The 26,156-nt window shown below is 37.2% G+C and overlaps 1 pseudogene; it reads left to right on the top strand.

Moving 5' to 3' along the window:
- Positions 1-2,165: 2,165 nt before the first annotated feature.
- Positions 2,166-2,344, top strand: LOC132532605 (U1 spliceosomal RNA; annotated as a pseudogene).
- The last annotated feature ends 23,812 nt before the right edge of the window (positions 2,345-26,156 follow it).

Raw genomic sequence — 26,156 nt, 5'->3', positions numbered from 1 at the left:
TGGTGTAGTTATATCTGTAACTCTCTGAAAAGGCTACCATAGCATACTTCCTTTATCCAAGTATATATTATTAGAGGCTGATTGTTCCTCAGATGTGAAAATTAAAAATTTATTGTAATATATTAATTGTAGAAGCAGATATGAGAATCCAGAGACCTGTCTTCTATCAAGCCAAATGTTAAGGACCTTTGCAAGGTATAAAATAGTGTCAGTCCATTCATCATTGTGGGGGAGAGGAACTTGTCTTTATCATGAAAGTGTGTTATTTATTCAAATATGTAATGAGCTTACTATTGCTAATTTTAAATGATTCCAGTTTTGTGGGTGTTTCTAGTTTTTGTTAGAAAACAAAATACTATATCATACCCAGAAAATTTCGTAACAAAGTAAGAATATAATAAGAATATTCACTCAGACATTTAATGACTGATAATCAGAAGTAAACTTGCAATCTATAAATCTGCTATGCTTTATCCAATTTCGTAGGTTTCTCAATTGCTTCCATTTAATTTTTTAAATTTCCTTCTCCTTCCTCTCTTCCCTTTTCTCCCTCTCCTCCTCCTCCATCTTTTTAGTTGCTACCAGTGTTATCACTAGGGCTAAATGCCTGCAGTACAAGTCCATAACTCTTGGAAGCCATTATTCTGTCTTTTATAAAAAAAAAATATTAGATAGAACAGATAGAAATTAAAAATGGTGGGTGAAACAGAGAGAAAGAAAGAGATACACATACAGACCTGCTTCACCACTCGTGAAGGTTTGGCTCCTTCATATGGCGAGCGAAATTTAAACCCCATCCTTGTGCAGGTGTAAGCTCAATCAGGTGTACCACAGCCCAGTCCCCCCATTTTAATTTCTAATCTGATATGTATAATTAATTCAAACAAAATTGGTTTAAGGCCTTCTGTCATCATTCTTTGCCTGTTAGAATTAGTAAAAGCTTCCTAGAAATTAATTGAATCTTTGTGAGTTAGCTGAGAATTTATCAATGGATAAAACTGAAGGTGATTGTGTGGTGAATGTTCTAGCCAGAAGGATCCATATGAGTAGAGGCTGAGCATTCTAAAGTTTAGAGTAAATGTAAGAAACAGTGGACAGTCAATTTCAGTTCAGCAAGTGTCTGAGGAGTGCCTATCGTGTATTTTTTTATAGAGGCATGCTGTGTTAGTTTTTAGTGGTAAGATAACTGAATTTTGTGTGGGAAAATTGTTATGGATAGCCCTATCTAAATATTTTATATTTTTTATCTTTTAAAAGTTTATTATAGCTCCTATCATATATGTAGGGGTAGAAGAAAGAGAAAGATAGGAGATAGTGGGGGGGAGAAGAAGAAGAAGGAGGAAGAGGAGGACGAGGAGGATGATATGAATCTAGAGCTCTGTAATAGCATATTGGAGCTGGATGTTGAATTAGGAACTTTAGTTAAGCAAGGCCTGAATTTTACCAGCTCAGATATCTCCCTGTTAGGTGCTTTCTTTAAAATGTTTAATTTCATAATAATCTCTCATTACTAAATGTAATAACTTACATTTAATTAAATATAATGCACTTTGATTCTATTATCTAGATAATTCTTAGCAATAACCTCATTATTTTTTTGTGTGGGTACCTTTATCTTTGTGTCCAGTTTTACAATGAAAGTTTTACACAGAAGCAGAAGAAATCTTTCAGTTGATCTGTGAGCAAGTTATATCCATTAAAATTAATGGGAGCTGAATATGAGCACTGAGGGAAGGATATACTTCAAAATGTCAATTTATACAATGTCCCTTGTTACAGTCTTGTTGTAGGATTTCTATGTCCACTATACTTAATGAATTGTATTAGATGACCCTGTCTCTAAAGTTAGTGACATCAAATATATTTCTAGTTATGTTTCATGTCTTGGGCTGTCTAAAGCAATCTTGAAGAAGTGAGATTAACTTCACTGCTGGTGATGTTTAGACAAATTTAATGGTTTTCAATATAGTTCAGTGCCAAAATTTTCAAAGAAAGAGAATATAATAGAGACTAATAAAGGAGAGATTGTAAAACTTGTATTTAAGAGAAAATAAATGACACATTCCTAGTTATTAGAACATTCCTAGTTAAAACAAGCAAACAAACAAAACCATCAATACCTCAAATGCTTCGGTATTCATGTGAGAAAATGAATTTTTTTTTAAATACTTACCTGGCTAGCGAGATACCATAATGAGGAAGGTGGTTTTCCCAGGGTGAGGCCTAGCCATTGCACTACATATATGTTGATCCCTTCTCCAAATGTAGAAAACTCAACTGCATAATTTGGGGTAGTAGGAAGCAGTGTTCACTACCATGTGAATGGTGTTCTCACTTTCCCCTGAAAAAAAAAGAAAATGGACATTTTTCTCATAGGAGTGTGTGTGTGTGTGTTTTGCACATAGTTTGTCAGTTAATCTAGTTTCACACAGATAGTTCCTCCTCATAATAACAAAATTATTTGTCAATGAAACCCACAAGAAGATGATGACAAACACAAATCACCTATATATGTTATCATCTAGTTATTATCTCTAGATCTAACTTGAGTCTCTGTTGACCAAGTTGTTCCAACCTTTCTAGCTAATAGGCTCAGATACTGCCTGAGTCTTTCATTCATAGGAGTCAATGAATCTGCTCACCCTCTGATGTTGCTATTAGCAGTCCTTCATAAAATCTTTCAGAAGAACATTTAATAGATGCCTTAATTCTCCATCAGCATCACTAACATTATTATTGCAGGAATAATTTTATTGTTTCTTTGCCATTTTGCTTCTGGTGACTACAATAGGTTCTTGGAGAACACTGATAAGGTATTTCAGGATCTCAAGAAACACTTCTTGGGTTGAGCTTTTGTAATTTGAGGAAGTGACTATAAGCAAAACAGTGGGGTGGTTGAAACAAGTTATCTGGCTGGTACTCAATGATTATGTTCATAGCATGCTCTGTTGTCGCTTTTCTTTCTCCTAAGAAAATATTTTTATGTGTACTAAAACTTATAAGATTCCCTATAAAATAACTCCTGTAAGATTTATAGGAGACTTTCATTTACATAAAGAAGACCATAGTATGACTATTATCATTTCTTTGTTTTTAAATGAGGAAATCAGTATTGATAAAAATTAACAAATTACACAATGTTGTTTGGACTTTCTGTAATTTTTCTAATGCCATTGTATTGTAGAGGGAAATGAGGCTTACACTGACAATAGGGCAACTTGTATTATTTGCTGTGGCTGTTGTCTCTGACAACCTTTAAGCAAAGGCTCATCAGCTTGACTTCACACTCATTAATTGAGGCAATAATTAAATTGTATATGCCAGTATAAAATGTATGAGAAATTAAAAAAGAAATCACATTTACTTGAGATTGAATAACTGCAATGTGGGGTACTCAGACAGCAATCTAAAATGTGCTGCCAAAAGGAATACTGTTGTGGGCATTATATAATAGGAAGAGAAGAGAAATCTCATGAAAAAAAGGTAAATAGTTAAAGAGAGGAATTGGATCCTTCATGATCAAAACACTACAAAATAATGGGAATAGAGGGAAAATTACTTAACATAGTGGAGTCCATGTACAGCAAACATATAGCCAACATCATAATCATTGATGAGAAACTGGAAGCATTCCCAATTAGATTAGGTATTAGATAAGGCTGGCCACTATCACCACTAATATGCAACATAGTGTTGGAAGTTCTTGCCATAGCAGTCAAGCAAGAGCAAGGAATTAAAGTGATACAGATTGAAAGAGAAGTCATACTGTCACTATTTGCAGGTGATATCATACTATACATAGAGAAACCTAAAGAATCCAGCAGGAAGCTCCTGGAAATTACCAGGTACTATGATAAGGTGTCAGGCTACAACATTAACATACAAAATTCAATGGCATTTCTTTCTGCAAATACTAAGTCAGAAGAAGAAGTTAGCCTCATTCACTGCAGCAGCAAAAACAATAATATGTCTAGAAATAAACCTAATAATAAAAGGGAAAGACTTGTACACTGAAAATTATTAATCACTATTCAAGGAAATAGAAAAAGATACAAAAAAGTAGAAAGATATTCCATGTTCATTGGTTGGAAGATTAACATCATCAAAATGACTATACTACCTAGAGCCATATACAAATTTAATGTAATCCTCATGAAGATCTTACCAAATTTTTTTTTAAGATAAAAGAACAAACTCTTTAAAAGTTTATCTGGAATTAGAAAATACCTTTAATTGCGAAACAATCTTGAGAAAAAAAGAGCAGGACTGGAGGCATCACACTCCCAAATCTCAAATTATATTATAGAGGCAGTGTAGTCAAAACTGCCTGGTACTGAAACAAAATAGACACACTGACTAGTGGAATAGAATTGAGAGCCTAGAAATATCCCCCACACCCAATTTATGAACATCTATTTTTTGACAAGGGGGCCCAAACTATCAAATGAAAAATAATAAAGGAAAAGAGTATCTTCTACAAATGGTGGTGTTGGAAAAATTGGATTGATAATGAAACTGAAACAGTACATTTCATAATGAAATAATGAAACCATAATGAAACTGAACCAGTACATTTCACCCTACATAAAAGTAAACTTAAAATAGATTAAGGACCTGGGTGTTAGATTAGAAACTATCAAATACTTAGTGGAACATATTGACAGAACTCTCTTCCATCTAAATTGTATAGGCATGTCCAATGATACAAATACAACTGCAAGGAAAACTAAAACAAAAATAAACCAATGGGACTACATAAAATTAAAAAGCTTCTGCACAGCAAAAAAAAAGTACTATCCAGACAAAGAGATGTCATATAGAATAGAAGACAGTTAGATGCCATATATCAGACAAAAGGCTAATAACCAAAATTTATAAAGAGCTCTCTAAACTCAGCAACAAGAAAACAAATGACCTCATCCAAAAAATGGGGAGAGGATATAAACAGAATATTCTCCCTTGAAGAGATCCAAAAGGCCAACAAACTTATGAAAAAGTGCTTCAAGCCATTGATCATCAGAGAAATGTAAATAAAGACAACAATGAGATACTACTTCACCCCTGTGAGAATGTCATACATAAGAAAAGGTAGCAGCAACAAATGCTGGAGAGGTTTTGGAGACAAAGGAGCCCTTCTGCACTGCTGGTGGGAATGTCAATTGATCCAACCCCTGTGGAGAAGTGTCTGGACAACTTTCAGAAGGCTAGAAATGGACCTACCCTATGACTCTGCAATTCTTTTCCTAAGGATATATCCTAGGGAACCAAATACATCCATCCAAAAAGACATGTGTATTCTTATATTCATAACAGCACAATTTGTAATAGCCAAAATCTGGAATCAACTCTGATTTCCAATAACATATGAGCGACTGAGAAAGCTGTGATATATATACACAATGGAATACTATTCAGTTATTAAGAATGATGAATTAACCTTCTTCATCTCGAATGAAGCTTGAAAGAATCATGTTAATGAGATAAATCAGAAACAAAAGGATGAATATGGAATGATCTCACACATAGACAGAAACCAATAAAAAAAAGAGCAGAAGGGGAAATACAGAGCAGACCTTGAACTGGAATTGATGTATATTGCTCCAATGTAAAGGACACTTGTTGGGGATTAGGGGGTGGCTTTTACATCTTAATGCATGATGATAGAGGACTTAAGCTGTGGATTAGAGTGTTTTGCAGAAAACTGAGAAATTTTATACATGTACCAATAACTATATTTACTGTTGACTGTAAACTATTTGTACCTCCTATAAAAAATTAAGAAAAAATAAAGGAATTAGGAAATACTAGCAATCTGGAATTATCATTGACTATAAATCATTAGTTATTTGTGCTCTAAAAAGGACAGCAAAGGAAACCGATTGATTTAATGCTCTCACTGAAAACCCTTAATCATCAGTTCTCACAGAAGTATTTGCTTCATGCTTTCTTTTTTATTATTATTATCTTTATTTTTAAAATTTTTTTTATTTATAAAAAGGAAACATTGACTAAACCATAGGATAAGAGGGGTACAACTCCACACAGTTCCCACCACCAGAACTCTGTATCACATCCCCTCCCCTGATAGCTTTCCTATTCTTTAACCCTCTGAGAGTATGAACCCAAGGTCACTGTGGGATGCAGAAGGTGGAAGGTCTGATTTCTGTAATTGCTTCCCTGCTGAACATGGGCACTGATAGGTCGATCCATACTCCCAGCCTGTCTCTCTCTTTCCCTAATAGGGAAGGGCTCTGGGGAAGCGGAGCTCCAAGGCACATTGGTGGAGTTGTCTGTCCAGGGAAGTCTGGTCGGTGTCATGCTAGCATCTGGAACCTGGTGGTTGAAAAGAGAGTTAACATACAAATCCAAATAAATTGTTGACCAATCATGGACCTAAATGCTGGAATAGTGCAGATGAAGAGTTGGGTGGGGGGGGGTCCTCCATTTTGTATATAGCTAATAGGTGTATTTTAATTATATTCCAAAGGGCCTATGGCTATACTATTTTTTTTTCCCCCTGAGCCTGAAATCTGATATGCAGGTAGATCCAAGTTATTCTCTGGGGAGATGATGTCATGGCTGGAAAAAGGACCAGCTTCATGGTTTCTTAAAACAACTATTTTGAGTCCATTTTAAAGTCTTTTAGCCCAGGTCAGTGGTCTTTGGCCTAATTCAACTAAGACAGATAATGTAAATTCTCCCAGACTCCACTTAAAATGACTTCTGAAGTGTTAACTTTTCACACATATCTACCTACATGAGTATGTACATTTTGTATTCAGGAACTTGAATTAAACCCCCTCTTAGAAGCAGAGTTAATAAAAATTACTACTAATTAAGTGAAAAGGGCATGGCATGCAAACATGTAGAATTTTCCAAGCACACACACACAAAATATATATATATATATATATATATATATATATATATATATATATATATATTTAAAGTGAATATTATACTTGACTTCACTTAGTGAGTGGCATTTTGATTTTGCGCATTCATGCTGAGATAATATAATGAGCAACTTGATAAAAAAGATAAAAACCCAAGATTATGTCTCATAAAAATAATGCCATATATTTTTTGCTTGTTAATTTTACAGTCTCCTTTGTGAGAAGAAGTCTTATGTCATTGGTTCTGCTAGCTGAAGCATAGCTGTGCTGTTCTAGACACAGATTATTAGTGCCTTAGTCCAAAATCCATGTTTACTCCATTTTCTTCCTTTCCATTTAACTTGTTTATCCCACTTCTGTCCAAAACCCCTCATAGGCTGTATGTAGGGTTTTTTTTAAAAAACAATTCCTTTTTTATTTTTATTATCTCTTTTATTTGTTGGCTAGAGACAACCAAGAGAGATGCCTGCAGCACTGCTTCACCACTTGCAAATTTTTCCCCCTGTAGGTGAGAACTGGGGGCTGGAATCTCGGTCCTTGCACATTGAAACATGCATTCAACCAGGTGTACCCCCATCTGGCCCCTATGTAGGTTTTATAATGCTTTTTTTTTTTGCTCAATTTTATTTTTGTGCTACATTGTTTTTCTGATCTTTTGGAAGTCACTTTTCTGTTGTTTGTCTTTTGTGAAGCCCAAACCCTTGTACCAGTATGTTCACTGGTCCCAGGTCAATTTTTTCATTCAAATAGAGAAACATAGAGAGTCAGAGGAAGAGACACCATAGTACTGAAACTTTCCCATGGTTCCATGACACTTCTATAAGTGCTGTGCTTAAACTTGGGCAGCAAGCATGGTAAAGCGTGCACCCTACCTCGTGAGCTATCTCTCCAGTGGAGAAGCAACTCTTGATCTCCTCTGTTTTTTGCTATCATTTTTTTCTGAGGATATTGTATTTTCAGTAACCACAAGAATTGTTTCATAGGGAACAGACTGAAATGCAGAAGATGGCTCAAACATTGCAAGGAACAGAATCAGTGCCCAGTTTGCATGTTAAAGGGTTTTGTGGGATGATGGAGTGGGAGCTTAGTTTTGACTTGAAATTTTATGACTTGGGGAGAGAGAAGCGCATAAAGTGATAGATCTTGGCACAATGTCTGTTGTAATAGTAGCAGATGTGAACTGGTATAGGAAAGCTACATTTAAACATGCTGTAAGGTTTCAAAGTGCTAAGATGAAGAAACTCCAGTGAAGATGAAACTAACACAAAAAGTTTAAATGTCAACTGTAAGTTATATGAAGATGTTTAAATGAATATTTAATGGAAGCAGATTGTGATTACTAATATAAACAGTTTGAAAGTTCATTCAGGGGCCAAGTGGGTGGTACACCTGGTTGAATACATGTGTTATAATGCACAAGGATCCAGGTTTGAATCTGTGGTCCTCACCCACAGTGGGAAAACTTTACAAGTGGTGAAGCAGTGTTTCAGGTATCTCTCTGTCTCTCTCCCTCTCTATCTCCCCATACCCTCTCAATTTCTGGCTTTCTCTATCTAATAAATAAAGATAATAAAAAATTTTAAAAAGCAAACATTTTAAAAAGTTAATTAAATAAATAATTCTCAGACTGAATGTACATGCATGGAAACATCAGATATTAAATAAATGCCATTGCCCTCAACTTGGATCAATAACGGAAGAGAATGTTCTATCCTCTGAAGGGAGGCTGGACAACATACTTGGAACATTCCTACTCATGACCACAGAATGTGAGCTCAGATCTACAGGGATGCAGAGGTCACATAGGCTCCTAAGCTGAATATGAGCCCCAGATGAGATCAAATCGATCAGTTTACAGTCAACAATATTAATACACCTTTTCCATATATGGGAGCTACTTTTCCCCCTGATCCTTTTTCTGATCCTTTTTCCAGCCATGACATCACCTCCCCAGATAATAACTTGGACCTACCTGCATATCAGATTTCAGACTCAGGGGAAAAAAAAAAACTAGTATAGCCACAGGCCCTTTGGAATATAACTAAAATATACCTACTAGGTATCTACAAAATGGAGACCCCCCCTCCAGCTCTTCATCTGCACTATTCCAGCCTTTAGTTTCATCAACAATTTGTTTGGCTTTGTATATTAACTCTCTTTTCAACCACCAGCTTCCAGAGGCTACCATGATGCAAACCAGACTACCCTGGACAGACAACCCCACCAATGTGTCCTGGAGCTTTGATTCCCCAGAATCTCACCCGACTAGGGAGAATGGATCAAGCTGTCAATGCCCATGTTCAGCGGGGAAGCAATGACAGAAGCCAGACCTTCCACCTTCTACATCCCACAGTGGCCTTGGGTCTATACTCCTAGAGGGTTAAAGAATAGAAAAGCTATCAAGGGAGGGGATGTGATATGGAGTTCTGGTGATGGAAACCATGTGGAGTTGTACCCCTCTTATCCTATGGTTTTGTCAGTATTTCCTTTTTGTAAATAAACAAATAAATGCCATGATAAAGATAGACAGTTAATACTTTGATTTCTTTCTAGTTCAACCTGCAATGTTTTTTTAAAACTACATTTAACAATTTGTTTTAATTATCTTTATTTATTTGTTATACAGAGAGAGCCAGAAATCAAGAGAGAAGGAGGGTCTGAGAGACAGAGAGACATGGAGCACTGCTCCACCACTTACAATCTTTCCCCTGCATGTGGGGACCAGGGGCTTGAACCTGGGTCCTTGAGCATTGTAACATGTGCACTCAACCAGGTGTGCCATGAACTACATTCATAATTCAATTTCTCACAGATAGGTACATATTACAGATAAATGGATATTACTTGGTCTGCCAATCATTAAACATGTTGCATCAAGATCTGGAACATTTTTTTCTTATTCTAGAAAAGTATTAAAAAGTTAATATACAATAAACTTCTAAACATATTTAGAGATGTGAGCATTATGGCAGTAGGAATAAAGTTCAGTTTAGAATATATAAAAATACTGTTTTGCAGCACAATTCCAGTTATAATATCTATGCTAAAGCCAGTCTGACAATTTTGTTTTTATGTTGCTATTACAGCATGAGGTAAAATTGAGCTAGTAAGTCTCTTTCCACAGGTACTAGCTACACAGAATGGGACTCCTTTATGGGTCATAAGTCACAAAGCAATTTGTTATACTTTACCATTTTTTTCTTTTGGAATTTTGGGGCCTCCTCACCCATAGACTTTCTTTTTCACAAAATTTCAGCACTGCATCATTGTGCAGAATTTGCATGCTGTGCTCTGCCTCATTTCTTATTTTCTACCATATTTCTAGTCATAGCTGTCACACATTCATGGTTTTGCTACTTATAAATCCTGACACTAGCTATTAATATTCAGTATCATTATCATCATCATGATTTTTTAAGTTTTTAAAAATTGATTATTTTTCCCTTTTTTTGCCCTTGTTTTTTATTGTTGTAGTTATTGTTGTTGATGTCATCATTGTTAGATAAAACAGAGAGACATGGAGAGAGGAGGGGAAGACAGAGAAGGGGAGAGAAAGACAGACACTTGCAGACCTGCTTCACCGCCTGTGAAGTGATATCCCTGCAGGTGGGGAGCCGGGGGGCTCAAACCGGGATCCTTTCACCAGTCCTTGCACTTTGTGCCACCTGCGTTTAACCCACCGCACTACCACCCAGCTCCCCATCATGAAAATTTTAAAAAACATTCGCCTCTACAACTGTTGAGAAGTTGGAGTAGAGACTCATATGAGAGAATGACATCTCATATTCTAATATTTTTGAGATTAATTTTAAAAAACCAGACTTTAAAGCTCATCTTGGTCTGCTCTCAATAGTTTTGGTCTTCTAGGTACAAAATTCTGGAAGTAAAAGCCGTCATTCTAGCTATTTTTAATTCATAAGTTTTCACTAATTGGATTTGTAGATTTCAGATCTTATCAAATATGTGATGCAGTCCCTTAAACTTTGAGATTTTGCGAGCTTTCCTGCATTGAGAAGTGCAGTTCCCTGCCACTTCATATACTGACATAAAACTCCTTCTCACACACCTCCCACGCCACCCCACGCCCAATATGAATATCTTTAAAAAGATTAAGTGAAAATACTGGATAGAAAACGTTGACTTAATTCACAGGCAACTTTTATGTTATGTATATATTGTGTAAAGTGTGAAATTTTTGTTTTAAAAATCATGATTTCTACTGTCCATGGGGAGGCTCAAGAGATAAAATCCAATTTGTTATACAGCCCCCAATATCTTTGGGGAGAAATAATACTCTATAACTTGGTTCATTCAGACAGGCGATCCCCCCCCCTTTTTTTTAAATTGCCATGCATTTGCTAGTAGCTGCCCTGAATAATATATATATATATATATATATTTGTATATATATAGTTGTTGTTGTTGCTAGGCTTTGCTTGGACTATATGCCTGCGTGATTACGCTGCTCTTAGTGAACTCTTTTTGTCCAGGTAGAAGAAAAGAAACAGAGAGGAATCATGAAACAGAGAGAGGAGAGACACCCAGCACCACTCTATTGCTAGTGAAGCTTTCCTTTTGAGTAGTGGTCTCACACTCTGGCCAGGGGTTTGCACCAGGGTCCTTGGGCAAGGTAATGTGTGAACTCTACCAGGTGAGCTCTCTGCCTCATAAAACACATTTTTTAAATATGAAAGTCACATCTTATTTGTCTTTTGGGTGAATCCCAACAAAACTACTAGTTACCAAGTAAGTTAACTGATGCAAAGTCTCGCATGTTTCTGGAAGCATCTGAATGTTCCCATTCATATATATATATGATGGCACCTCTAATATTTAGTGATTATTTTTCCCTTCCTTTTTTTTTATTGGGCAAAACAGAGAAATTGAGAAAAAAAAGGGAAAATGGGGAGGAAGAAAGAAAGAGAGATACCTGCAGACCTACTTCACTGTTTGTGAAGTGTCACCACCACCACCACCACCACCCCCCCCGCAGGTGGGGAGAGGAAGCTTGAACCTGGGTCTTTGTGCATGGTAATGTGTGTACTTACTCCGGAGTGCCACTGCCACACCCCCTAGTATTTAGTAATTTATTGGGTTTATGTCCTGGAAGTTTGAAGAACTGTGTAACATTTCTGCTATACATTCACTGTGGAAACACTGACCATTGACATATACATATACATATACATATACATATATATTCATTGAATTTAGGACCTCATTTTTTTTTGGTGCTGGGGTTCATGCAAGTGTGACTTCATTGCTCTCAAGGTATTATTACTATTATTATTATTATTATTAATATTATTAATATTATTATTATTATTATTTCTCTTTCAATTTCAAACAGAAATAGAGAGAAAGAGAGTCACCATAGTACTGCTCTGCCACTTGCACTTGTGAAGCTCCTTCTGCGGCTGTGCTTAATGCTCCTGGGTGGTGCCAGTGGCTTGACTAAGGTTCCTGTGTTTGGCAATGTGTTTGATTTATTAGATATACTATTTCCCTGCTCCTAAAGAAGTATTTTTGGAGGAAAGGTTCCCATGTCAGGATCATGATAACTAAATTTATTTACCTACAATCCCAAGTCACAGTATCCACAATGCTGGTTTTCACAGTCTATTCTGTTTCTAGAAGAGATCAAGGTCAGTAAATAAATGGACAGGAATTTCTGGAAATTAATATGCAGACCATGTGATGACCAGAATTGCCATAAACATTTATTTTCCAAACCTGAGACAGTAGGTACCAATTATAACTGTTCCAGACAAAGTGGTCTAAAGGAATACTTTGGTTATAAACCACAAAATGATCTGACCTAATTATTCATTGTGGGAATCAGGATACTGCAGTATTTTACACATCTCTTTTTATATTTTAAGACAGACTAGCAACTTCATGTTATGCCAGTTTTTGAAGTTGTACATAGACTAAGGTGAGTCAGATTCTAGTTTCAAGGCACTTGCAATTAGGGTATAACATAAATGCATAGATAAGAGATAGATAGATAAATGCAGCCAGGTTTGGCTCCATTAAGATGTTGCCTCTAGACTGGTAAATGGTGTGTGGAGACAGAAACATGTAGGAATCTCAGACCACAGTACTAAATGCCTTGATTCACAAGCCTAAGCCTCACAGTGCGTAAGTGTCTGGAGCTACACAGATGAATCAAAGACTGATAAATGCTCAAATGTGGAACAGTCAGTTTACCTTTGTTCTCACACCAGGTCACCATTATCCAGTCTCTGAAGGTCCTCTAGTTTCTTCTACTTGCTCACCTTTGTGTCACTGCCTAACTTTGCTGCACTGGCCTCTGCCTGGCTTCTTTAAATCCTCTGCTCTTCTGCCTTCCTTCCCCAAGCTCAACAGGGCTTGATCCCTTTCTCTTCTCTTCCAAACATCATGGAAAAATATCAGCTAATTATATGTTTTAGGGATTTCTTTTTAGCCTTTTATAACATGGATTAATTTCATCTGCATATGTATCCCTCTTTGTTAGTGTATGAGACTGTTAGTCTGTCAATTTTCTCTTCAGTGACATACTTAAGATTTTCACACTATGCTGAACCTCATTTGAGTTTTACTATGAGTTAGAAATTTACTTGAAAATTGTACCATACATGCAAAGTTACGTCATATTTTAACTTATTTGTACATTTCCTTCCCCTGGAAAAATTAGTGATTTTTGGGGGGGTTTTGTCCTAGAGCAAAATAATAATAGTAATAAACAAGCCAATTAAAATAGAGAGAAGTTATAAACTTCTCACTGAGATAATAATACCCCACCTACTAAATAATATTCTTCAAATATATTTCTATGAAAGGCTTAGAATATTAGATAATCATAATTTATTTCTTAGCATAGAGTATTTAGAACTCAATAGTTCTAATTAAGGGAAAGAGCACCAGTTGCAGTAAGTTCAATATGAAATCCAGTGATGATTGAATCTATATAACCTTCAGGAAAGCAGACATTTAGCTATTATCTCTTTGGTCTGATCAATATATACAGTCAGGCAGGGTAAATTAGGCCCTTAATAAAAAACTCTCATAGCACGTCTAGAGGGCTCATTTATAAAACTGATTCAGTTCTAAGATATAGTAATTTCAAAACAGAGAGACCAGAATTCATATTTAAGAAGGCATGAAGGTCTCAACACTTAACAATTATCAGTTTTTCCCTGCTCGGTAGTGTACAGCATTATGGTATTAGCAAGTAAAATAGAGCCCTTCTGTGCCCTCCATGCTTTACAGAGTTGTAGATATAACAATATCAAAATAATGAATGTGACAGATGTTTCTGAGGACCAGTGCACAGGTACCTGGAGCAACAAAGATGAATCAAAGATTGACAAGTGTTCGAATCTAGAAGGGTCAATTTATAAGTTCAGTGCATTTGCCAATAGAAATATTTTCAAAGGGTTAATATATTTCAGCAGGTAATATTGATCTTGATGCTGACAAGAAGACCAAGGTCATGAACAAAGAAAGGAGGAAAAGACATTCTAGAACACAACCTGGTTGGAGCACAGAATGAAATCATATTTTGACTTATTTTGAATATCTGATTAAAGAGCTAGTGTTTCAGAATTAGATCCTCATAATTCTTTATTAGAGTTTCATTTTGTTTTGGTTTTTGGCACAAAAACTGCATTAGAACTGTACTTAAAGAAAAAAATAATCCAACTCTACTCAGCTCAGTGGGCTGGAAGAGAATTTGGAGGGTGTTTTTATATTTATTTATTTATTTATTCGCTTTTGTTGCCCTTGTTGTTTTATTGTTGTAGTTATTGTTGTCGTTGTTGGCTAGGACAGAGAGAAATGGAGAGAGGAGGGGAAGACAGGGAGGGGGAGAGAAAGATAGGTACCTGCAGACTTGTCTGACCACTTCTGAAGTGACGCCCCTGCAAATGGGGAGCCAGGGGCTTGAACCGGGATCCTTCTGCGGTCCTTGTGCTTAGCGCCAGGTGCGCTTAACCTGCCACGCTACCGCCCGGCTCTCGGAGCTTTTTTTTTTTTTTTTTTTTTTATTGTGCAATTGAAGAAGAGATGTGAGGTTGAATTAGAACAGTGACAACAGGACTTTAGAGGATGGACACAAGGCAAAAGACATGGCAGACTATGGAAAGTAGCAAGGCAGGCCCCTAAAAAAAACTTAAAAGGTTGAACTACTTACATGATTTACCAATTCTACTTGTAGTACATACTATAGGAATGAATTCCAGGTGGTTCACTTCCTAAAAGAGTGAACCAAAAACCTAGATATAGACCAGGTCCCGTGAGATAGAGCATATGTTCACATGTATTCATAAATTAGGGCAAAATATATACCTGAAAGCAAAAGTACACAATAGTCTGTAGTGAGTCAGTATAAAGTTCCTAATGAAATAGTATCCAATTAGACTTAGATATCCTCCTTACCTAATTCTTATTACAGTTCTCTCACATACTCCAAAGCTGACCTTATCAAAGCAAGGACTGCAAAAGCTGAATAAGGGCAAGAGATTAGCATACTTTAATGCTGACTCTTCAGTAACTATCAGGCCACCCCATCAGCTGGAGCCCTATTCAGGGAGTCCTGAGATTCCCAAACAGACATGATGGGCCTAGACATCGAATAAATCCCTCTCTCCACTGTTACCGGTCATCTCTATCAGGAACAACAAAATAGACCCCACTGTGGGCCCCCATAGGACCTTGCCCTCAACTTGGATCAACAACAGTAGAGAATGCTCCATCCTCTGAAGAGAGGCTGGACAACATACTCTATGCTACACCTGAGGAAGATGGGTCCTGAAATTGGTGCAGCTTGGAATTTTCCTACTCATGACCACAGAATGTGAGCTCAGATCTAGAGGGATGCAGAGGTCACATAGGCTCCTAAGCTGAATATGGGCCCCAGATCAAATTGATAGGATTTACAGTCAACAATATTTATACACCTTTCCCATATTTGGGAGCTACTGTCTTCCCTGATTCAGCTTTCAGGTCCTATTTCCAGCCATGACATCATCTCTCCAGACAATAACTAGAATCCACTTACATATCAGATTTCAGGCTCAGGGAAAAACAACAACAACAACAACAATGAAAAACTAGTATAGCCACAGGCCCTTTGGAATATAACTAGAATATGCCTACTAGCTATCTACAAAACAGAGACCTCAAATCTTCATCTGCACTATTCCAGCCTTAGTTTCATGATTAATCAACAATTTGTTTGGCTATGTATGTCAAACTCTCTTTTCAACCACCAGGTTCCTGATGCTAGCATGATGCCAACCAGACTTTTCTGGACAGACAAGCAGGTCTGCAGGTGTCTCTCTTTCTCTCCCCCTCTTTGTCTTCCCATCCTCTTTCCATTTCTCTCTGTCCTATTCAGCAACAATGACATAAACAACAACAATAATAACTACAACAATAAAACAAGATCAACAAAAGGGAATAAATAAATATTTAAAAAGATTTAAAAAATAATTTAAAAATAGAGATGGTTGGGGTATAAAGGAGGATTTAATGAAATAGATAATTTGGATTTTAAAATATTGACCTGAATATTCTAGTTGAGTCCACTGGTGCAGGTTGTGGAAAGATTAGAGTCCAAAAAAGATACTTCATCCTTTTCTCATGTTAATAAAATTTACCTGTGTTGCATAGTTTTTACATATAGTTATGATATCAGAAAAGACTCCTAATGATTTAATGAATTATCTATTTTGAGACTGATTATCAGAACCCTATAGTTACATGGCCTTAAGAGTGATATCAGTTGAAAAAATTACAGGAAAAATAGCAGAGGCCTATGTTTTGGGTTGGTGTGTTTTTATATTCAATATATGGAGAGAGGAGAGAAAGACACAGCCTTATAACATGCCTTAGAACATGATCCAAAATTACTTGGGCTATTATTAAATATGACTGCCCTCCTTATTTATAAGTCCAGTGTCCTCATCACTCACAGTTGAGAGGTCTGAAGGACATGACCTCTACATATGTACACTGAGACCTTGAGATTATTATTTCTGGGCATATGATGGTACCAGTCATGAGAAAGCTTGCTGTGAAAACAGTGACCTGGCTTAGTACAAACCAAACAGTATTTATTTTTATTTCTTGTCTACTAATGCCATTGTGTCTTCACATATTCTTGTCTTTAAATAATACCTTTCTAACTAACTAAATTCAAAGCATTCTCAGGTAAGTAATTCTATTCAAGGCCGAATCTATTATGTGGTCTGACTCTTTGAATGGATACTGAAGATATCATGGGATACAACTTCACCCATGTGTCCTGGAACTCCATGTCTCCTGAACCGTGTCTCACTAGGGACAGATAGAAACATGCTGGGAGTATAGCTCTACCTGTTAACACTCATGTCCAGTGAGGAAGCAATTACAGAAGCCAGATCTTCTACCTTCTGTGACCCCTAATGATCTTGTGTCCGTACTCCCAGAGGGATAAAGAATAGGAAAGCTTACATTGGAGGGGATGGAATGTGGAACTCTGGTGGTGGGAATTTTCTGGAATTGTACCCCTCTTGTCCTAGGGTCTTGTCAATCATTATTAAATCAATAAAAAGAAATAAGAAAAAATATCTGTGCAAGAGAAAGATACTTGTATCTAACTTGTTCAGCATATCTGCTGCTTCTTCGTTTCCTTTCTCTCCATAGTCTGTTCTATGGAAGACACAGTCTTGGCTTTTGTACCCCCTCCCAGGAACATTATAATTTAATTAAGGGCATCCCGCTATTGATCCTCTATAAAGGCACAAGGATTGAGCAAATGACAGAGTAGAACATGGGATGGCTTATTTAAGAATTAGGTAATAGACAATGGCTCTCATTTGATTTATCATCATTTTAATTAGACTTTGACTCCATCAGTCTTCCAAAGAAAGTTAAGACTCCCCTGAGCAGAGGACACACACTTGATCTTAGAATGAGAGAGGTAGATGAGTCATTCCTGTTATAAATTGATCTTGACAGGCAATGTCAGAACCTTAGGGCCAATAAGTCAGTGTCACTTACTGAGCCCTAACCTGACCACTGAATAATTACTCTTGGTCATTTCCCCTTGAGTGCAACACTGTCTTCCTATTTGACAAGATATTAATTACTGGGCCTGGGATGTTCAGTGTGTCCAATTTCACTCAATCAGTCAAACTCATGTCAGTCTCTATGCATGTTACAATTCGGAATGAGGAGTAAGGCTCATGAAAAGTAAGGACTAACTTTATCTACACAATTCCTCCAGGCATATATTAATATACATATATGCCTGGATGTTAGAAAATTTTTAATCATTTATACACTTCTGAGTTTTCATCACTATTGTCATTGCTGTTATTACCTTCACCAGAGAATTTACAACACGATAAAAGAGATAATCTTTGCTACATTTCAGACTAACTTGAATATGATCTATGAACTGGAAAAAAAAGGTGATTTATGCAAATTTTTCTCAATTTTCAGAGTATGATCTATGAACTAAAAAATTATTTACACAAATTGTCCTCAATTTTCAGAGTACTTATTCTCTTTTTTTTTTTTAACCAGAGCACTGTTTAGCTCTGGTTTATGGTGTTGCGGGGGATTGAACCTGGGACTTTGGAGCCACAGGCATGAGAGTCTGTTTGCATAACCATTATGCTATCTACCCTCCACTCTCAGAGTATTTATTCTTGAAGGTAAAATGTAGAGTAAATTTTATGTATTTGCAGTCTTATTTTTAATATTTTTTTCTCAAAAAGGAAAAACAAAAATAAACAGGGTGAAACTTGTACTAGGTGCAATCTCTTGCAACAAAGCCAAGAACCGAGGGCTGGGGGTGGGAGAGGGTTGAGAGGGCATTGGTGGACAATAGTGGAGGAGGACTTGAGTTAGTGATGGAAGTGGTTTTTCAGACACCTATCACAGGGAGATCAGAAACCATACTTACAAAATAGCAACTGTCTTGTAAATCTTTATTTCCCTAACAAAACCATTAAAAAGATTAAAAAGATCCTTTCGCTATTAAACATACTTGGGATCTTACACAGAGTTACATCCTGACCTTTTATATACTCATAGCTTACTTTTGACATCAACATAATCCTTCTCTCTGTATTTTTTTTCTCATATTCATTTCAGATGAGTAGCCATAGCTCTCTTGCCTTCTTACCTCAAGGACAGTTTATGTTTCTGAGCCAAAATTATGCATTTCTTATAAGCTAAATTTTCAGAAGAGATTTAAAAGGTTTGTTGGAAGCTACAGACTAGAGATGATTGTGTCTCTGAGCAGCCACAAGAAAGAGAATAGAGAAGAGTGGAATCTGAAGGAAGAAGAGCATAGGCTCTAGAAAAGACCTGCATCTACCTGTGACTGTGCCCGAGAAGGTAGCATGACTCACAGGGCAGAAATGGGGACTGAACTTTCAGAGGTGTGCGTGTGTGTGTGTGTGTGTGTGTGTGTGTGTGTGTGTGTGTGTGTGTTCCCCGCCACACTAACTGAGTTCCTTCTCCATACTAGTACTAGAGCAGAAGAGTAATGGAAATGAAAGAGTCACTCAACCTCTCTAATAGCAGCATTAGTACTAGTTTAACCAGACTGTGAGTCAGTGACTATAAGGGCCTCCTGATGATAGAGTCTCCTGTAAAATCCCAAGTACATTCCTGGCCCTAATTTTTTTTTTTTTTTCTCAGCAGTGGTTTCAGACAGTAAGTGCCCATGTTCAGTGGGGAAGCAATTACAGAAGCCAGACCTTCCACCTTCTGCATCCCACAATGACCTTGGGTTCATACTTCCAGAGGGATAGAGAATAGGAAAGCTATCAGGGGAAGGGATGGGATATGGAGATCTGGTGGTGGGAATTGTGTGGAGTTGTACCCCTCTTATGGTTTTGTTAATGTCTTATTTTTAAATAAATAAAAAAATAAAATAAAATAAAAGAATCCTCTGAAAGATTAAAGTAACTAACACCTTCACAAGTGAACTATCAATTATTTAGTTGTCATTGAAATTTCATACATGTACCATTTTACAACTCTGGGTTGACCCTTCCTTTCCTTTTTTATCTTTTCTCTTCTCTTCTTTTCTTCTCTTTTCTTTTTCTTTCTTTCTTTCTTTTGAGAGAGAGAGAAAGATCACAGAACTGAAGCTTCCACCAGTGTTGTAGTACTGCCATATGTTGTGCTGGGGCTCAAATCTGGGCCACATACATAGCAAAGCAGGCTTTCTTCAGGCAAGCTATCTTGCCTGTCCAGAACTGATAATTATTTTTACAAAATATTTATTTATGTATTTACTTATGAGAAAGGAAGGCAGGGAGACAGAGAGAGACAAGACAGAACCAGAGCTTCACTCTAGCATTTGTGATGCCATGGATTGAACTGAGTTCAACTCCTGACTGAGTTCAGTGCCTTATCCACTGTGCCACATCCCGGACCAGAAACTGATCATTCTTAACAGAGACAAATTTTGGTTTTCTGCAAAGTTGTAATAATAACTTTACCTTTTACTTTTAAACGCTTTATTAGGGTTCAGGTCTTATCCTAGCCCATTTTATTATATTGTTCAAACTCTGCTAAAATTCAATTTTTGGTTCCCCTGGGGATTTTGGATAATTGATATTACATGACAATGCTGACAGATCCTGACCTTTTACTGACTGTGCCCAGTATTACTTATTTGAAATAGATGCAGCATTGGAAATGACGTTGTAAATCCTGGTTTTGTTCTCTCTGGATGGGCAGATGAATCTAGGAAATGGGTCTGGAGAGGAAAGAATGAATTTCAAGTTGATGTCATCAAACCAGATTACAGCTAAGCAAGTGAAAATACATAGACCTTAAGATAAGTGAGTCAAGGTAGGGGCTGAGTCTGACTTTGAAGGTATATTTCTAGTTCTGGGGTTCTCTCTTAGCAGAATGCAAGGGCAGGAATGTAATTGTCAGTGATTTGCTTTTGATGAACTTAGCTAGCTCCTATCAAAAAGAAAACCCAGGATAAAAAAGACAATTGTAATGAACCATAGCAGACTTACTTTAGAAACTTTTGGGAGCCCTACGAGGACTAGATGCGCCCCCACACCCAACCCATAACACATTCACCTTTTGTTTCATCTATACAGTTGTGTGGTGCTTGATCAATTTCATTTATGTCCTGAATTAGTTCCTCTGCTTCTACTGGCATCATCTTTAAGTAAAAAATGCCTAGAGGTTAGGTATCTTGTCTGCTTAATTAGCTTTGTAAAAGTCCTTACACAACTTCACACACAGGAAATTATTAAATGTGTTTGGATAATGAGCCAATGTTTGAAAAGTGGAAAAGGGCTCCGAGTCACTTAAAATAATGATCATATTTCACAAGATGCTTCTTAGTTTCTTTGGGGTGGTTCTTTAGTTTACAGGAAACTTAAGGGTGTCTCTAGAGTATAGGCGAAGCTGGTGTTTATTTATGTGCATGGGAACATTTCCCAAGATCATAACTGTGGACCTAACACTCTACTGAACTAAGATTCCATGTGGATGCCTGGTTAGGTGCTAGGAGTGCTTGGTCCCCATACCTCTGGGTAACAAGTCCCATGTTTGTCTTCTCTCAAGAGGTATAGGGCAACTGGTAATGAAATGTGCTTAAAATAGATGTGAGCTTGGGCACAGGGGAATGAAACACATGAGTGAATTTCCTGCTTATTCATTTGCTCAGGACAGGGGCCAAACCTACAAAACCAAACAAAGTCCCTAAGGTTGTATTTCAGTGACTTTAAACCATTAAAATTATAAGGAACACAAATCAGAAATAAGAGGCAATCTAAACTTGTCTGAGTAGTTACCTTTTGGAGACCCACTGTCTTTGAAATGTAAAGGATGGTGAATGCACCCATCACAGAGAACCTAAGACACAATTAGATCACAGAAGACAGAACTATTGTTAACTCTGACAGGGGAGGAGGAGACACTGAGATCACAGTGTGAGGACAGTCTTGGAGATAATGAGGTCATTGGTTCTAGAATCAAAAGAAAACGTATCTTGGGGGGGGGGGAATGTTGACATGTTTGCCCATCATTACTCCAGAGAAGTTATCACAGTTGTCATGTCTGTAGACCTTATTCAATGACTGCTTGAATATCCAGCTTGTTAGATATCACACCCTTGAAGTCTTTTCTTGGCACGTGTTCACTGAGGGTGACAGTTAGGCAAAGCTCCAAATAGGCCTATTAGACTATTCTAAGACCCAGGCGAGTGGCCAGGGAAGGAGAAATGGTTAGTACAGAAAAAGAACAAGTCACTGGAAGTTTTTGTCTCATTTGATTAATTAACTCAGATTTAAATTGAAGAAGGAAGCCAGAACCGGCAGCGCTTGGAGTGATGGATGAGCAGTGAGTGAGCTTTACAGCGCACTTGGGATGAGAAGAGTTAGCATTGCAGGCAGAGTAACTCTCATGAGGTTCAAACCCTCAGTTTTCTCTCGGCCGTCTGCCTCCAGCTCTTACTGGTGCTGATGTCTTCCGCCTGTCAGCTGGAAGCTGCAGGCTTCCACCTTTGTATCTCTGACCTCAAACTCCTGAATCTCAGCTGCACTTCTCTTTCTCTATCCAAATAAACAATAGAATTTTTTTTAAAAATTAGAGGTCACAGTACAAAAGCTCTCATCAGTGTCATGCCATGCTTGAACCTGGGTTGCACGCATGACGAAACAGTGCTGGATCTCAGTGGCTTATATAATCATTCCACTCTGGTTGCATTTTGGAAGAAATCTTTGACACAATTCATTCTTCCAATTTTTTTAAATTTTTATTTAAGAAAGGATAAATTAACAAAACCATAGGGTAGGAGGGGTACAACTCCACACAATTCCCACCACACAGTCTCCATATCCCACCCCCTCCCCTGATAGCTTTCCCACTCTCTATCCCTCTGGGAGCATGAACCCAGGGTCATTGTGGGTTGTAGAAAGTCTGGCTTCTGTAATTGCTTCCCCGCTGAACATGGGCGCTGACTGGTCAGTCCATACTCCCAGTCTGCCTCTCTCTTTCCCTAGTAGGGTGGGTCTCTGGGGAATCGGAGCTCCAGGACACATTGGTGGGGTCTTCAGTCCAGGGAAGCCTGGCCGGCATCCTGATGACATCTGGAACCTGGTGACTGAAAAGAGAGTTAACATACGAAGCCAAACAAATTGTTGAGCAATCATGGACCCAAAGCTTGGAATAGTGGAGAGGAAGTGTTAGGGGGTTACTCACTGTAAACTTTAGTGTACTTCTGCTTTCAGGTATATATTTTGCAGTAGTTTATGGATACGTGTGAACATATGCTCTCTCTCACAGAAACTGGTGTATATCTAGGTTTTGGGACCACTCGACTCCCTAATTTTTATTATTTTTACTTCTACATACAGTAATTTACTTTTCATTCTTTTATCACACTTCATTAATTTATTTTTCTAAGGTAGAAGGTATTATCATTGATTTTGCATCTTCTTTTACAAGGCTTTTCAGCCACCAGGTTCCAGATGCTAGCATGATGCCAACCAGACTTATCTGAACAGACAGCCCCACCAAAATGTCCTGGAGCTCCCATTCCCCAGAACCCTGCCCCACTAAGGAAAGAGAGAGACAGGCTGGGAGTATGAACCGACCAGTCAATGCCCATGTTCAGTGGGGAAGCAAGTACAGAAACCAGACCTTCAATCTTCTGAATCTCACAATGTCCTTGGGTTTATACTCCCAGAGGGTTAAAGAATAGGGAAGCTATCTGGAGAGGGATGGGATACAGAGTTCTGGTGGTGGGAATTGTGTGGAGTTGTACCCCTCTTATCCTATGGTTTTGTCAGTGTTTTCTTTTTATAAATAAATTAATATAAAAAAGATATGAAGTCAGAACTATAAATCTCCCTCAAAGCACTGACTGCATTGGAATTTTGCAAATATGTATAAGATGTAATTTATTTCAAAATTTCTTTTTGAGATTTTTTGTTGTTTTGATAGCTTATTTATTTGATAGAACTATCTGAGGAAAAATGAGAGGGAATAGGATATAGAAAGTGAGACACCTGCAACGCTACTTTACCACTGATGAAGCATTTCCCCTACAAGTGGGGAACTGATTGTGTGCTTTACCAGGTGTGCAGTCTCCTGGATCCTTTGTCTTTGTTTTTCTTGGATATTTCTCAGAATACTAGAAAAAGGACCTATCCCATAGGACTTGCCCAGCAAGTCTTCTCCTGGGGATTTACCCTAAAGAAACAAACAAAAAAACCTATCAGAAGAGATCTATGTATACGATTGTTCATAACAGCATAATTTGTAATTGTCAGAGCCTAAAAGCAACCCAAATTTCCAACATCAGATGAGTGGCTAAAAAAATCTGTGGTATATATACATGATGGAATACTTCTTAGCTGTTAAAATGATGAAGTCTTGGGAGTCGGGCTGTAGTGCAGCGGGTTAAGCGCAGGTGGCGCAAAGCACAAGGACCAGCATAAGGATCCCGGTTCGAACCCCGGCTCCCCACCTGCAGGAGAGTCACTTCACCAGGTCTGCAGGTGTCTATCTTTCTCTCCTCCTCTCTGTCTTCCCCTCCTCTCTCCATTTCTCTCTGTCCTATCCAACAACGACAACAACAATAAAACAATAAGGGCAACAAAAGGGAATAAATAAATTAAATTAAAAAAAAATTTAAAAAAAAAGATGATGTCTTCTCTTGTATCATCTTGGATAGAACGTGAACATATCATGTTAAATGAGATAAGCCAAAAAAAAAATGACATATATTACTTATAAGTAGGACTTAACATAGGGGAACAAGACAAAGAAGCACAAAGTGAAATGTGGACTGGACAAAGGGTACTGAATCAAAGCAGAAAATTTGGGAAGGTGAGAGAGGGTTCTGGTGCATAATGAAAGTGCACCCATGTGCCAATGTGTACACTGTTAACCACTAACTCCCTCAATAAAAATCATGTGTATGCTACTATTGTTGAATAATTTATTGTATATGTCAATTAGAGCTAACTGATTGATGATTCTGTTTACTTTAACGATGTCCTCACTGATTTTCTGCCTGATAGATATGCCCATTATTCATATTAGGGGATAGAAGTATTTAACTATAATAGTGAATTAATCTATTTACCCCTACAGTTATATAAATTTTGGTTTCATATCTTCTCATTGTTTTTGCTCAAACTTCTGGTTTCTTCTGTATACACCTTTAAATAGACAATATGATCCAGTCAAGCTTTCTGTTCATCTTTGTTCTGTAATTCCACCTAAGATTCTGCTAACCTTGCTTTCAATTTCTCTAGGCAAATGCTAGACACATACACTGAGTCAATCCAGCTTTCTTAGATCCTATCTTATGGGGAGAGAAACTTACCTGTCACTTGAGTTAATTCTTCCTTATCGCTGCATACCACCTCTTATAGGCAGGAGATGTGGCATAATGTATGGCCTCAATATGTTCTTCTGACAGTAATACAATGAATATGGAGCAGATGTCTTCCTATTGTTCCTGCACAATACCACAAGTGTGACAGACAGTACTTGCTTGTTTGAAAGATGAATGAACCCATTTGTATACAAGTGGGAAAATGATATTTTGTGTACTTTTAGTTTGAAAGAAAAGGTCAGGGAAATAGTTCAGCGTGTTAGAGCACAGAACTCCCATGTTATTCCCTGAAGGACAGGATTAAATCTTCAGTTCTACTTTGTGCCAGAGATAAGCAAGGCTCAAGTATCTCTTTCTCTCTCTCTCTCCTCTCTCATAAACAAATCTTAAAAGAAAAAAAGAAGGGAGATCTAAAGACAAGAATTTTTAAAATGAAGAAGGGCAGAAAAATGCTGTTCTTTGGAATCAAAACTCTGACTCACTAAATAAAAAATAATATATTAATATGTAGAACAAAGTAAAATTGTATTTAGATTTATAGGACCTAGCTATAAGTTATAGCTTTACTAGCTTGGACAATTTATTTACCTTTTCTAAACATTAATACTTCCTGAAGTCATTATAAGAATACAATGAAGCATAATGCTTTGCACAAGTCATTAAATCTTTCTGTTAAATCTTCATTAGACTAAGAGTAGATGGCATCAAATATTTTCCCACAGATAACTGTTTGAGAAATATTGTTTGAGTAAATGTATACAAAACAGAATAGCCTCCAACACACAGTTCACTTTTTCATTTTTGTTTAGAGAAGAGGTGAATCCTCATTTTATTGTTTTACTTGGCTTACATAAAAATGTTCCACATTGTGTTACCGGTTTGAAGAGTGTGAGATT

The sequence above is a fragment of the Erinaceus europaeus genome, chromosome 13 (assembly GCF_950295315.1).
Source record: "Erinaceus europaeus chromosome 13, mEriEur2.1, whole genome shotgun sequence".
NCBI classification, from domain to species: Eukaryota; Metazoa; Chordata; class Mammalia; order Eulipotyphla; family Erinaceidae; genus Erinaceus; species Erinaceus europaeus.
Note: the sequence above shows the minus strand (reverse complement) of the source record. Positions and strands in the feature narration are given on the sequence as shown.